At 41.1% G+C, this 15967-nt stretch overlaps 1 long non-coding RNA gene across 2 annotated transcripts; it reads left to right on the forward strand.

The window, feature by feature from the left end:
* The first annotated feature begins 2745 nt into the window (after positions 1-2745).
* Positions 2746-9118, forward strand: LOC127343374 (uncharacterized). 2 transcript variants are annotated; one of them, XR_007877211.2, is made up of 11 exons: positions 2746-2923; positions 3745-3887; positions 4035-4137; positions 4247-4409; positions 4534-4673; positions 4863-5024; positions 5636-5707; positions 5788-5873; positions 6458-6548; positions 7717-7856; positions 8730-9118. It is a non-coding gene; the product is annotated as an uncharacterized lncRNA (long non-coding RNA). The 2 variants fall into 2 exon arrangements; XR_011755726.1 differs by having other exon boundaries at positions 7770-7856.
* The last annotated feature ends 6849 nt before the right edge of the window (positions 9119-15967 follow it).

Raw genomic sequence — 15967 nt, forward strand, 5'->3', positions numbered from 1 at the left:
TTTGGGATCTACCCTATTGGAAAGTCCTAGAGGTCCGCTCTTCAATCGACGTGATGCATGTGACGAAGAATCTTTGTGTGAACCTGCTAGGCTTCTTAGGCGTGTATGGGCAGACAAAAGATACACCAGAAGCAAGGGAGGACCAGTATCATATGAAAGTCCCAAAGAACAAGCAATAACAGAATTACAAGGATGCGGGGAGTCGCTTAAGTCCTGGCAGCTACGCTCTTACCAAAGCAGAGAAGGAAATCTTTTTTGAAGTCCTTTACAGTATCAAGGTGCCGTCTGGATTCTCATCAAATATAAAGGGAATTATAAATATGGCGGAGAAAAAATTCCAAAACCTGAAGTCGCATGACTGCCACATTATTGTGACGCAGCTGCTTCCGGTTGCACTAAGGGGGCTTCTGCCGGAAAATGTTCGAATACCCATTGTGAAGCTATGTGCATTCCTTAATGCAATATCTAGTCTTCCAAGGTTACAGAAGGATGTGGTGCAATGTCTTGTTAGCTTTGAGTTGGTGTTTCCACCATCTTTCTTCAATATTATGACACATCTCCTGGTTCACCTTGTCGAAGAGATTGCCATCTGATAACCCACAAGTATAGGGGATCGCGGCGGTCTTCGTGGGAAGTAAAACCCAAATTTATTGATTCGACACAAGGGGAGGTAAAGAATACTTATAAGCCTTAACAACTGAGTTGTCAATTCAGCTGCACCTGGAAAAGCACTAGTAACAGGGGTGATGTGAAAGTAGCAGTAGTATGAGAGCAATAGTAACAGTAACACAGTAGCAGTAGCAATAACACAGGAGCAATGGCACCGGAAAATAGTTGACACTACTTCCAATGACATGTAGAACGAGTATATGATGATGAGAGATGGACCGGGGTTCCCAGCTATCTACACTAGTGGTAACTCTCCAATAACAAGTGTTGGGTGAACAAATTACAGTTGGGCATTTGATAGGATTGAAATAGCATTAAGACAGAACATCAAGATTATTAATCATGTAGGCATGTTTCCCATATATAGTCATACGTGCTCGCAATGAGAAACTTGTACAACATCTTTTGTCCTACCAGCCGGTGGCAGCCGGGCCTCAAGGGAATCTACTGGAAATTAAGGTACTCCTTTTAATAGAGCACCGGAGCAAAGCATTAACACTCCGTGAAAACATGTGATCCTCATATCTAAGTCTTCCCCTCCAGTTGTCCCAATTTCTGTCACTTTGGGGCCTTTGGTTCCGGACATAGACATGTGCATACAACTTGTAGATACAATCTAAGCAATAAGTATAGAGCTTAAATCTAAGATCATGCCACTCGGGCCCTAGTGACAAGCATTAAACACAACAAGATTGCAGCAACAATAACTTCATAAACTTTGTAGATAGACAATCATAACGTAACAATCCATCGGATCCCAACAAACACAACACCGATTACATCAGATGAATCTCAATCATGTAAGGCAGCTCATGAGATCATTGTATTGAAGTACATGGGAGAGATGATACCAACTAGCTACAGCTAGAACCCGTAGTCCATGGGGGAACTACTCACGGAGCATGATGGAGGCGATGGCGTCGATGGAGATGGCTTCCGGGGGCACTTCCCCGTCCCGGCAGGGTGCCGGAACAGAGACTTCTGTCCCCCGAATTGGAGTTTCGCGATGGCGGTGGCGCCCCTAGAGTCTTTCTGGAGTTTCGTCAAAAGGTCTCGAGTTTTTAGGTCGAAAGAGCTTATATAGGCGAAGAGGCGGCGCAAGAGGGGCAACAGGGTGCCCTCCCCATAGGCCGGCGCGGCCAGGGGCTGGCCCGCGCGGCCCTACGGTGTGGGGGCCCCAGGCCTCCCCTCTGACTCCCCTTCGGTGTCCTGGTCCGTCTCGGTGAATTATGATGTTTGGTCTCCATTTCGTCGAATTCCGAGAATATTGCCCGAACAGCCTTTCTGGAACCAAAAACAGCAGAAAACGGGAACTGGCACTTCGGCATCTCGTTAATAGGTTAGTTCCATAAAATGCATAAAAACATTATAAAGTGCAAGCAAAACATGTAAGTATTTCTCCTATAAAAGCTCCTAGATGACCCGGCCAACCAGGCCATCTGAGAGGGGCACATTGATCTGGGTCGTCCATTCCACCAGCGCCAATCCCGCTTTTCACTACAGCCGTCCGATCGGTAATTTTTTTTCTCACTTCTTCTGTGTCCCACCGAGCCCATGACGGCTGGGGCCAGCTTCGTTTGGGACCCGGCCATCAGAGGCAGCCTAGGTGCTCATTCGCGTCGCCTTCCGTCTCCTACCGCGGGAGACGGTGAAAACCTAGATCGGCGTGGAGCCATGGACGACCCCCAATCCTCCCCGCCCCTCTCCTCCCCAATGGCGATCTCCTTCTCACCCATCAGATCTCACATCTGCTCCAGCCCCGCGTGAGGCCGGTGCGCAACAGAGCACGGGTTGGCGGTGGACGAATCTCCTCCTCCCGTCCCCCAATCCCTGCTCCTCTTCCTCTCATCCAATCTGCGGCCTTCCTCCTTCTCGCGCGGCGGCGCGTCTGGAGGAACCGGCCAGACAAGGAGCAGCCAGCCCGAGCGACGGCGGCGGCGACTGAGGCGCCGGGCACGGCCGGAGACGGGTTGGCGCGGGGTGGATCTGCTCCGGCGACGACCAGAGGCGACGGGCTCGCGCGGGGCGGATCTGCGGCGGTGGCGGCCCCGGAGGCGTCGGCGCGGCCGAAGACGGGCCAGCGCGGGGCGGATCCGCTCCGGCGACGACCGGGGGTGACGGCCAGCCGGAGGTGTAGGAGCAGCGAGGGGCGGCGCTGGGACGGTGGTGGAGGAGCAGCGACGAGCGCGCCGGCCATGCCGCCGCTCGCCGGAGCACATCAGCATCTCGTCGCTCGTAAATATTACTTCCCCATGTGAGCTCTTTATTCTCGTTCTTCCTCGTACTTTAATTCATTTTTCGCATGGCCATGATGGTGGATTTGCTCAGCCACGCATGGGTACATAGAAAATCATAGCAATCTCTTCCTCTCACGGCGGGGAGCTTCCCATGTACAACCTGCCCGCTCAGAACGGCGTATTTTGTACAGATAGCCTATTGCAGTTTATAGTTTGTGGGGATTTCGGCAGTGGTCTGTTTTGATTTCTCCTTAAGCTCGTTTCTGTTAGGTATAAGGGAATATGAGTCTGGTGTACAAAAAAAAAAGGACTAGAAAGATCACAAATTACTGCGAATATGATGGATTATATCTTCCTTTTTCACCCTTGTTAGATTAATAATAATTTTATGTAACAGAGGATTCACAATAGTGTTATTCTCTAGATTATTCAGAGATGGGGATGTGTGTGGTTACATGATGACCTCAAGGCTTAAAAATGCGACTGATATTAGGAATGGACATTCCTTTTTACAATATCCCTGGTTTCATTGATAGCTATGATTACCTCAGCAGATGTTGGCTTTTCCTTAAGCGTATTCTTTTTTACTTTAGAATGTATATCATATTTTTTCTATATATAATTTCCTAATGGGTTGTCCTATCGCCTAAATGAATTTTTGCCGTCCAGTTCCACCGTCAGAGATATATAAGATAATAACTTTGCATGCCCTTATACAGGTTGATCTTCTCATTTGATTTTGCTTAGGGCTTGCACTGTCTGGTTTTAGTTGCTAAAATGATGAGGGCCATTTTATACAGCTAGATGAAATTTGATTTGTCACCTTTTCTGGATGCAGGTTATGCTTGACATGGCCTGTCGAAGTTGCAAGTGGTGACTGGTGAGCAAGAGCAAAGTCGCTACCTCACTTGAAGAGCTCTCACCTGTCACCGAGAGGCCTCATCCAAATTGCTACACATCAACTTCTTTGGACTCGCCAAGGTAAAACCTCTTATATTTTCTCCATGAAATTACTACAGTGTAAAGGATATGATGATCCTAAGAAAATCACAACAGTACATACCATTCTGTTCTTGCCGGAGCTTACTCTTTTATTTGATGACACAGTCTAGCATGTTTTGATAGCAGGCGGCACCCCTCTTGGAAAATCTGAGGGTTATTAGGTCATCTGAGACCTGAATTATAAGCACAGTCATGTATTTGTGACAATTATTAGAAGCGAATGGTCGAGGTACTAGATTATTTGCTTTCAGCTTGCATGGTTTGTTGAAGATTTGTATCGTTTACTGATTCAAAATTTTAAGCAATGTTAGTACTGAGGCGAAGTTTTCTACCTGCAGAAATTGGATGTGAGGGTGGCCCTGGTGTGGGAGGCGGCGCGGCCTCGGCAGAAGGACCAGACGGAGTCCAGTGTGGAATGTTGCTGTTCTAGGTTGGTTACCACATCAACTAAGTTGTGTTCTCCTTTAAGCTCTCGATCTCTTGACGGCGCTGCTAATACTGGTATTCCTCTCTTTTCGATATTTTATTATTTTGTTTCTTACTTTGTAGGCTTATTTGTGTTGCCTCAAACATGAGACTGCTGACAGTGTTCCTAGGCTGAATATGGCTGCTATTTGGATGCCAGGTGACATGGTTTGAAATAGGGAATCTTGGGTAATAATTTGATTACCAAAGATTTCGATTTGCTGTGAATGGCATAATTATTTGAGCACGGAAGACAACAAAGGTGCATGGTCTCATGAAGAGGGCATTCTTTTATGTGAGGTCAGATCTGAATTGAATATGATTGATGAATGTTCATTTGACTTTTGCACATAATGGGTGTACAATTATTTATGTGAGGTGCATTCTCAAGCGTGTATTTGAGCAGTGGTGTATTTGAGCAGTGACGATGATCTTGGCGATTCAGTCCGCTGGTGAGTCTAATACTAGGTGGTGTTGTTGCTCTTGCAGGCTTGGTACAGACGTCTTGTCAACCCTGCTGTCTGCGCTCCTCAACTGAATATCGGCGTGGACGCTGGCACATTCCCGAGGGTGCATTTGAGCAGTGACGGTCATCTTGCCGATTCAGTACGCTGGTGATCTAATACTAGGTGTTGACCATGAGGATTTCACGTATGTTTTTACCATCTTTTGTTCAACCTTTTGAGCCTTTCATTTTAGCATGTAGCTCCTGGTGAAGGAAGAAATAACTGATGGTAAGAACCAGTGACGAGAACATGTGTCAATTTACGAGTAGTTTATTTTTTCAAAGAAATAGGAGTAGTGCGGTTTGGCTCTCATAACTTGTTATGTTACAGTTTGGAAGAACCGAAGTAAAAAAGATTGTGGGATTAGGTATGTAGCATCGTTGTGTTTGGCATTGGAATTGGAGAAGAGATTCTTTTATATAAATTATTTTCCGGCAATCTCTATGCATTTTATCCATGCAGATACAATTTATTGGGGTTACATTATGTAGATCCATGAATTTCTAGCATACATGGTGTCATAAGTTGTGCAATATTTTTGCCTTATTCATGTGTAATAGTTTTTAGCTTCACTTGTATAAGTATGTGAAAGACAAATAAGGTATTGCCATGTACTTGTTTAACCTAGAAGCATGCCAATATCTAATGAATCAAGGGGAGTTAGTTTAACACTTTACTCAGAAGATATTACAGTTATTATCTTTATATTATACTTCAGCTCCCAAGTCCTAATTATTCCTTCTCTAGGAATATTAGAAGGTTGCTGCAGATCGGTACTGAAATCCAGGCTGCCCGGTTTTCTTCTTGGACTTGCACAAGCTCCCTCTGGTAATATCAGATCTTAGATTGTGATAGTGTTTTATTTGTTATTCATATGTTACTAACTATCTACTATATTTTTCCTGCAGACGAAAGCAGTTAGATACTTGAACAAGAGAAGCTATTTTGGCATCCCCTGATTACTACCTACACTCCTGTACTAGACAAGGATGAGGTATAAAACCTAGATGCAGCTTTCGGAAGAAATATTCTATCCATGGGCGTGTGTAGATTATGTAGCATTGTACACATCTATTGAATTGGAATTAAGATTTTGGACTGTGCAGCCTTTAGTAAATATAAATGAGTTTAGGCAGTAGAAAACTGTGATTAGGTAGGCCTGTGCAATGCTAGCAGTAGTGCCTTCATCTAATTGGTTCACATTACTTCCTTTGTGCAGTTAAAGCTATATACCATTTATAATTAGCATTACACTTAGTTTTTGGTACCCAAAAACTGAGTGTAATGTTAACTATCATTGGATTAGCTTTGGCATCAGGGCATAATAACTAATTTCAGTCACCGCAAGAACGAGCCATAGTCAGTTGTCATAGTTAAGCACACATATAGCCCCATTACAACCTGTAGAGTTGACGGTGCTTTCCTTTGATATAGCACTCATTTATTTGTTCTTGCCTTTATCAAGTGTGACGCATGCATGTAGAAGTTGTTTTTTTAGTTCTGATGGACTGATTAATGAATCTGGCTCTGAAGAATATAGAATGTAAACTGAGTTTAGAAAGTTATTCTTGTGACTAGGTGAAGGTCAAAATATGTGTGAACCGGGGGATGACTCTTCTTTTGATGATGAGAACATGCTAGATCGAAGAGGGCATGCTTTTGTGTGGGGGTAAGACCTGAGTTGATCATGGCTGATGAATATTCATTTTAATTGTGCTTGATGGGTCTGCAATTTTTTGTTGCAGAGAAGTGCCGTAGTTGACAAGCCATATGTTTTTGGTGCTTGACTCTTTTGGTCCTGGTCAGAACTGATGGTGCTTGTTCTGTCCTTGTTTTTGTGGTAAAAGCGATATGTAGCTTGGTTTGGCTTGATCTCCTTTTTGTTGTTTATGTTGGTGGAACTGATTATTTAAAAAACGAAATACCTTAGTAAGAATCCGAGGTCTGCTTTTCCTTGCTTATGTTGATATCCAGTCTCTTGTCATCTTGCCTTCCCTGCAGTGACTGAAAATGCATTTATGTGTATTAATTTTAATCTATATGATGTATACCAGTTTCTATTGTATTGGTGGTACATATAACTAATTAGTGATTGGCATTGAATTGATGGATTTTCTTGGGTTACTCATGTTTGTTTTACGAATTTTTCAGCATACTAGATGTGCCTATTCTGGAATGATTTGGGATAAGGGCCTGTCTTCACATTTATCTGTTGTGTTAGGATTATGAAATAATACATGTAGCTGAGAACCTATATGAACCAAATTGATCCACTATAGTGAAGATAAATTGCTCCTGTGGAGTTGATCATCTTTTCTTGAATTTATGGAAGTTTTAGCAAAAATCTTACATATTTTCAGTGCCAAGGTTCCTCCTATAGAGTTAATCCTCTTTTCGTGAACTAAATAGTTGATTAATTTTAGTGCCATGATTGATGTAGGCATTGCAGTTTGTTTTAATGCACTGATGCATGAATGTTGACATATTTTCTGAGAGCTTCAGCGTGAAAATAGTTTTGAAGATACAAAATACTGTGTGAGTAGCATGAGTTAGTAATATGTTCCGAAAGCTATAGCTTTGGCTTGGCATTAGTAGTTAAGTTTGAAACCATAGGCATCATCTTGTTTTCACATCGATTGGTTTTCCTGTTGTGCTTCTCTGATTGGAATCTTTCCTCTCCGTTTGAGTTGTAGTTTGTATTTTTTTGTAATTAGTTAAATCATTCTTTGCTGATGTACATTGTTTCTTTGCGTTTTCTTGAATAAATCATTTCATTGGCTGATGTTACTTCTTCTATAAAACCTGATCTATGTTTTATTGTTGCTTTGGGTTGACAGGATATCTAATACTCCGTATATGAAGTCATAAATCAGGGATATATGTAAATCAGGTATGACGCTTGGTTCATGCTGGGCGATGGAGAATCACTGCTGAAGGTGATATTGAAGGCATCATCATGGCAGGTCCTACGCTCTAGGTGAGTTCTTTTTTAGGGAAAGAATCATCTACTACCTTAGTTTATTAATAGGAATGTATTTGTGTCACATTGCGGTGGTACCCAAACCCAACTAAAGTGCCACTGGTAGTGCTACTTTGTTTGTCTTCTGCACATGTTGGAGACTAGCCCATCTTAGCCTAATGATCGAAAAGTGGTACTGCCATACATCAGGGACTAGAAAAAGGTCATGTTTTCTTTCATCACTAGATACATGCCTCATCTCTGTTGTTTGATTGTAGCTTCGAACCAGTGAATATGTTATGATTGCATTGGATCACCATTGAAAATTTTATTATCATATATCAAGGTATGCTCTGTTGTTGTTGAACATCCAAAAGAAGAAGTTGCTAAGCTGACAGTGAGAATACAACTTAAGAGTATGCTAAAGCTGGATGAACTTGCAAAGAATGTAAATAAAAAAACAGGTTAAGAATCTTGGAGCGTTATGAAACATAGAACCATGTGGTTCCAACCAGCTCACATGTAATTTCAGTGCTTTTTTCTACATTTATTTACTAACTAGGGTACTTAGGTTACGTAGTTACTTGTATGTAGAAGAGATTTGGTCTAAAGTGATCTCTAAGAAATTCAAAGATATGGTTGCTTATGCTCTGATATCTCTATAACTCATATGCCCATGATACCTTCTCCATTTGCTCTTTCTGAATGGTTTCTATCGCTATAACTTTGTTCTTTACATTCAGGTTTATGCTGGCTTTTAGTAGAATATTGCAGTTCCTTTGAGTGCAGTGGTTTGTTTTTTAAGATCTATAGAACTTCAAATTGTGAGAATTATTTGTTAACGTCTCCTATTATCTTGTCTTAATGCATTGTCTCAATTTGACCAAGCAGAAGCTCTCAAACAATGCAGCATACATGTAATGTAATCGTCAGGAAAAAAGAAGAACTACGGTCCCCATACAGGCTGTCAATTTACTATCGGTGCCTATGTGTTTTATTTCTTGCTAATCATTACCATGTATTCACTTACTGACGCATGGTTTCAATTCCGGCTTGGATTCGGGATTCACGCCAGTGGCGATGCGGGTCAGTAGAGATATTTTGCTGCATCGATATTCAAGATCGATGGTATATTTATGCTATGTTGTGCTCCCTTTGTTCTATCAAATATGCAATTTTGTCTCGACAAGACTAATTTCGTCGCCTGCTCGTGTTCCAAGTGTATCATGTATATGTTTTCATATTTTAGACACATGGATATATGATGAAAGTCGCACTTTTGTTTTGCTTTGGCCGAGGCGCAGGTTGGCGTCTTGCTTTCGACTTTGCAAACGGTGCGGTGGAAATTATTTACGAGGGGCAAAAATTTCTAATAGTTTCTGTTTCCCATGGTATCGGTTAAGCGGCTCAAAATTTCAAACCAAAAATTTTGTCTTCCTGCTCACAATGAGTGCACACAAAGATAAATGTTATAGTTTAAATCCTGCCTTGATTCTGGCATTGCGCGACAGCGCAACGGGTCTTTTTTAGCACATGTCACATATGGTGATACTTTCGGAGAAAGTAGTGTAGATTCAAAGATACAACATATCCATGTCCATAATTTTCTTCACATGTTTTGGAAACTCAAATGTGCAAGTAAAACGAAATAAGAAATCGCAACCACTTTTCAGTCATAGCAATTGGATTGCCCAAAGGAAAGTGGAAGCGATATCGAGAGCACTACCCAAATGAAAGTACAAGGGCCGTCGAGGGCGTTTCCTCCAACGAAATACACAACATACTATTATACCTCACCATGGGATGCCCCGTTGGATACTATTCTACTCGATCCAAAAGCTCTACTCCAACCTCGGATGATGTTGTAGCTCACCTGGATGGCCACCCAACCCGAATGCCCTCCCTTTACCACTACGGTGATGACATCGGCAAGAAGAGTACAGCTCCGCTCCAAGCCTCTGATATTAAAATAAGCCAAAAATTATGGTTCAAATTCTTATTGAATTATTCTATTCGTGCAATAGCACAACGCGGTAATTCGGTACTAAAATAAGAGAAACCCTATGGTTAGCCTTTGTCATTGCGCGATAGCGCAACGGGTCATCTAGTTGTCATAAAACAAGCATGGAACATCAGAAATTAATAATTATGTTGGAGACGTATCAGCATCCCCAAGCTTAGTTCCTGCTCGCCCTCGAGTAGGTAAACAATAAAAAGAGTAATTTCTGTAGTGACATGCTACTTACATAACCTTGATCACACCATTATAAAGCATATGAGATGAATGCAGTGACTCAAGGCAATGATCTATAGTTGCTAACAAATAGATAACATATAGCAAAACTTTTCATGAATAGTACTTTCAAGACAAGCATCAAAAAGTCTTGCATAAGAGTTAACTCATAAAGCAATAAATTCAAAGTAAAGGCATTGAAGCAACACAGAGGAAGATTTAAGTTTCAGCAGTTGCTTTCAACTTTCAACATGCATATCTTATGGATAATTGTCAACATAAAGTAATATGATGAATGCAAATATGCAAGTATGTAAGAATCAATGCACAGTTAACACAAGTGTTTGCTTCTAAGATGGAAGAAAGTAGGTAAACTGACTCAACATAAAGTAAAAGAATGGCCCTTTGCAGAGGGAAGCATTGATTGCTATATTTGTGCTAGAGCTTTGGTTTTGAAAACATAAAGAGAGCATAAAAGTAAAGTTTTGAGAGGTGTTTGTTGTTGTCAACGAATGGTAGTGGGCACTCTAACCCCCTTGCCAGACAAACCTTCAAAGAGCGGCTCCCATTTTATTTTTATTTTTGTGTGGCACTCCTTCCAACCTTTCTTTCACAAACCATGGCTAACCGAATCCTCGGGTGCCTGCCAACAATCTCATACCATGAAGGAGTGCCTTTTTATTTTAGTTTTATTATGATGACACTCCTCCCCACCTTTGCTTTCTCAAGCCATGGCTAACCGAATCCTTCGGGTGCCGTCCAACAATCACATACCATGGAGGAGTGTCTATTTTTGTTAATTAATTTGGGACTGGGAATCCCATTGCCAGCTCTTTTTGCAAAATTATTGGATAAGCGGATGAAGCCACTAGTCCATTGTGAAAGTCTGTCAAAAGTAAATGACAAGATCGAAAGATAAAACACCACATACTTCCTCATGAGCTATTAAACATTGACACAAATCAGAGGTGATAAATTTTGAATTGTTTAAAGGTAGCACTCAAGCAATTTACTTTGGAATGGCGGAGAAATACCATGTAGTAGGTAGGTATGGTGGACACAAATGGCATAGTGGTTGGCTCAAGGTTTTGGATGCACGAGAAGCATTCCCTCTCAGTACAAGGCTTTGGCTAGCAAGGTTGTTTGAAGCAAACACAAGTATGAACCGGTACAGCAAAACTTACATAAGAACATATTGCAAGCATTATAAAACTCTACACTGTCTTCCTTGTTGCTCAAACACTTTTACCAAAAAATATCTAGACCTTAGAGAGACCAATCATGCAAACCAGTTTCAACAAGCTCTACAGTAGTTCTCCACTAATAGGTTTAAACTACATGAAAAAAAACTTAATCATGATCTACTTGAGAGCTCAAAACAATTGCCAAGTGTCAAATTATTCAAGAGAATATGAGGCATTTTCTGTTTCCAACCAAATAACCATAAGTGATGTAGCTTCCAACTTTTATCATTGAACATTAAAAGTAAAACGAAGAACAAGTGTTCATATGAAAAAGCGGAGCGTGTATCTCTCCCACACAAGGATTGCTAGGATCTGGATTTATTCAAACATAAACAAAAATAAAAACACACAGACGCTCCAAGTAAAGCACATAAGATGTGACCGAATAAAAATATAGTTTCAATAGAAGAAACCTGATAAGTTGATGAAGAAGGGGATGCCTTGGGCATCCCCAAGTTTAGACGATTGAGTCTTCTTGAAATATGCAGGGATGAACCACGGGGGCATCCCCAAGCTTAGACTTTTCACTCTTCTTGATCATATATCATCCTCCGCTCTTGACCCTTGAAAACTTCCTTCACACCAAACTTCTCATAAACTTCATTAGAGGGGTTAGTACTCAAAAAAACTTGAATCCACCTTGGTCCTGTAGTGACACATTGCAAGAACTCAATAAAACATTAGCTACAGCTCTCCACGTCTAGAAAGCCTTGCTTAAAGTCCACAAGAGACAATGCAAAAAACAGAGACAGAATCTGCCAAAACAGAACAGCCAGTAAAGACGAATTTTGAACAGGTACTTCCGTTGCTCAAATCAGAAAACTCAAAACTAATGAAAGTTGCATACATATCTGAGGAACACGCACGTAAATTGGCATATTTTTCTGAGTTACCTACAGAGAAAACAGCCCAGATTCGTGACAGATAGAAATCTGTTTCTGCGCAGAAATCCAAATCTAGTATCAACCTTCGATTAGAGGCGTCACTTGGCACAACATTGCAATAAAATAAAGATAAGGAGAGGTTGCTACAGTAGTAACAACTTCGAAGACACAATAAAACAGTAGCAAAATAAAGACATGGGTTATCTCCCAAGAAGTACTTTCTTTATAGCCATTAAGATGGGCTCAGCAGTTTTTAATGATGCACTCGCAAGAAATAAGAGTTGAAGCAAAAGAGAGCATCAAAAAGCAAGTTAAAAACACATTTAAATATAACCCACTTCCTATGCATAGGAATCTTGTATACAAATAAATTCATGAAGAACAAAGTGACAAGCATAAGAAGGTGAAACAAGAGTAACTTCAAAATTTTAAGCATATAGAGAGGTGTTTTAGTACCATGCAAATTTCTACAACCATATTTTCCTCTCTCATAATAATTTTCAGTAGCTTCATGAACAAACTCAACAATATAACTATCACATAAAGCATGCTTTTCATGATCCATAAACACATAATTTTTATCAAGCTCAAAAATAATGGGATTAAAACTTTCAAACCCACTTTTATCAATACTATAACAAGATGATTGATCATTCTCAAGAGATATGGGACTCATAGATAAAGTCAAGAACTCTCCAATCCCATTTTCATTACTAGTACAATTAATATTATCAAGTAACATAGGACCATGATACGTCTCCGACGTATCGATAATTTCTTATGTTCCATGCCACATTATTGATGATATCTACATGTTTTATGCACACTTTATGTCATATTCGTGCATTTTCTGGAACTAACCTATTAACAAGATGCCGAAGTGCCAGTTGCTGTTTTCTGCTGTTTTTGGTTTCAGAAATCCTAGTAAAGAAATATTCTCGGAATCGGACGAAATCAACGCCGAAGATCTTAGAATCCCCGGAAGCATCCAGAACACACGAGAGAGGCCAGAGGGGGGCCACAGGCCACCCAGACCATAGGCCGGCGCAGCCCAGGCCCTGGCTGCGCCGCCCTATAGTGTCGGCGCCCCTTCGACCTTCTGACGCCGCCTCTTCGCCTATATAAAGCCCCTGGACCTAAAACCTCGAGACGAAAAAAGCCACGGTACGAGAAACCTTCCAGAGCCACCGCCATCGTGAAGCCAAGATCTGGGGGACAGGAGTCTCTGTTCCGGCACGCCGCCGGGACGGGGAAGTGCCCCCGGAAGGCTTCTCCATCAACACCACCGCCATCTTCATCAACGCTGCTGTCTCCCATGAGGAGGGAGTAGTTCTCCATCGAGGCTCGGGGCTGTACTGGTAGCTATGTAGTTCATCTCTCTCCTATGTACTTCAATACAATAATCTCATGAGCTGCCTTACATGATTGAGATTCATATGATGATGCTTGTAATCTAGATGTCGTTATGCTAGTCAAGTGAATTTTACTTATGTGATCTCCGGAGACTCCTTGTCCCACGTGTGTAAAGGTGACAGTGTGTGCACCGTGTGGGTCTCTTAGGCTATATTTCACAGAATACTTATTCACTGTTATGAATGGCATAGTGAAGTGCTTATTTATATCCCTTTATGATTGCAATGTGTTTTGTATCACAATTTATCTATGTGCTACTCTAGTGATGTTATTAAAGTAGTTTTATTCCTCCTGCACGGTGTAATGGTGACAGTGTGTGCATCCGTGTTAGTACTTGGCGTATGCTATGATCGTGATCTCTTGTAGATTGTGAAGTTAACTATTGCTATGATAGTATTGATGTGATCTATGCCTCCTTTCATAGCGTGAAGGTGACAGTGTGCATGCTACGTTAGTACTTGGTTTAGTTGTGTTGATCTGTCATGCACTCTAAGGTTATTTAAATATGAACATTGAATTGTGGAGCTTGTTAACTCCGGCATTGAGGGTTCGTGTAATCGGGTTCGTGTAATCCTACGCAATAGTGTTCATCATCCAACAAGAGTGTAGAGTATGCATTTATCTATTCTGTTATGTGATCAAAGTTGAGAGTGTCCACTAGTGAAAGTATGATCCCTAGGCCTTGTTCCTAAATACTGCTATCGCTGCTTGTTTCTTGTTTCTTTGCGTTACTACTGCTGCGTTACTCTGCGTGTTCTTGTCCTGGGCAAAGCACTTTTAAGGTGCCGTTGCCACTGCTCATACTTATTTATACCACCTGTATTTCACTATCTCTTCGCCGAACTAGTGCACCTATTAGGTGTGTTGGGGACACAAGAGACTTCTTGCTTTGTGGTTGCAGGGTTGCATGAGAGGGATATCTTTGACCTCTTCCTCCCTGAGTTCGATAAACCTTGGGTGATCCACTTAAGGGAAACTTGCTGCTGTTCTACAAACCTCTGCTCTTGGAGGCCCAACACTGTCTACAGGAAAAGGAGGGGGGCGTAGACATCAAGCTATTTTCTGGCGCCGTTGCCGGGGAACAAAAAGCTACAATACAGGGATTGCCTCCCTCGTCAACCACGCGCCAGTTGTAGGCAGTCAAGCTATTTTCTGGCGCCGTTGCCGGGGAGGAAAGGTAAAAGGCTCTCATACTTCGGTTCCAGGTAGTACTTTTCTGGCGCCATTGTGTTTGTGCTCGAAGCTATTTCCTTTAGATCCTGCAATTGCAACTTTTTGTTTCTTGTTTACACTAGTTAGGCATAATGGAAAACAACAAAAATATGAGAGATCTTTATGAACTTTATCTTGAATTAGGACATGATGTGTTTGAAGAGAGAATTAAAAAACCCATGGAACTTTATATGCATACTAATGGGAATGTTATTAATATGAATGCTTTGAACACTATTGTTGCTAATGCTATGGAAAATTCTAAGCTTGGGGAAGCTGGTTTTGATGAGCTTGATCTTTTTAGTCCCCCAAGAATTGAGGAGAAAATTTACTTTGATGATACTTTGCCTCCTATTTATGATGATTATAATGATAGTAGTCTTTTGTTACCACCTGTTATGGAGGATGAATTTGATTATGATTACAATATGCCTCCTATATTTGATGATGAGAATAATAATGATAGCTACTTTGTTGAATTTGCTCCCACTAGTACTAATAAAATTGATTATGCTTATGTGGAGAGTAATAATTTTATGCATGAGACTCATGATAAGAATGCTTTATGTGATGGTTATATTGTTTAGTTTTCTCATGACACTACTGAAAGTTATTATGAGAGAGGAAAATATGGTGGTAGAAATTTTCATGTTACTAAAACACCTCTCTATATGCTTAAAATCTTGAAGTTGAGCTTGTCTAGTTTTTCTATGCTTGTTGCATTATGCTTCTTGAATTTGTTTATTTACAAGATTCCTTTGCATAGGAAGAATGTTAGACTTAAATGTGTTTTGAATTTGCCTCTTGATGCTCTCTTTTGCTTCAACTACTATTTCTTGCGAGTGCATCATTAAAACTACTGAGCCCATCTTAATGGCTATAAATAAAGAACTTCTTGGGAGATAACCCATGTGTTATTTTGCTACAGCACTTTGTTTTATATTTGTGTCTTGGAAGTTGTTTACTACTGTAGCAACCTCTCCTTATCTTAGTTTAGTGTTTTGTTGTGCCAAGTAAAGTCGTTGATAGTAAAGTTCATACTAGATTTGGATTACTGCGCAGAAACAGATTTCTTTGCTGTCACGAATCTGGGCAAAATTCTCTGTAGGTAACTCAGAAAATTATGCCAATTTACGTGAGTAA

This window comes from Lolium perenne, chromosome 3 (assembly GCF_019359855.2).
Source record: "Lolium perenne isolate Kyuss_39 chromosome 3, Kyuss_2.0, whole genome shotgun sequence".
Classification (NCBI taxonomy): domain Eukaryota; kingdom Viridiplantae; phylum Streptophyta; class Magnoliopsida; order Poales; family Poaceae; genus Lolium; species Lolium perenne.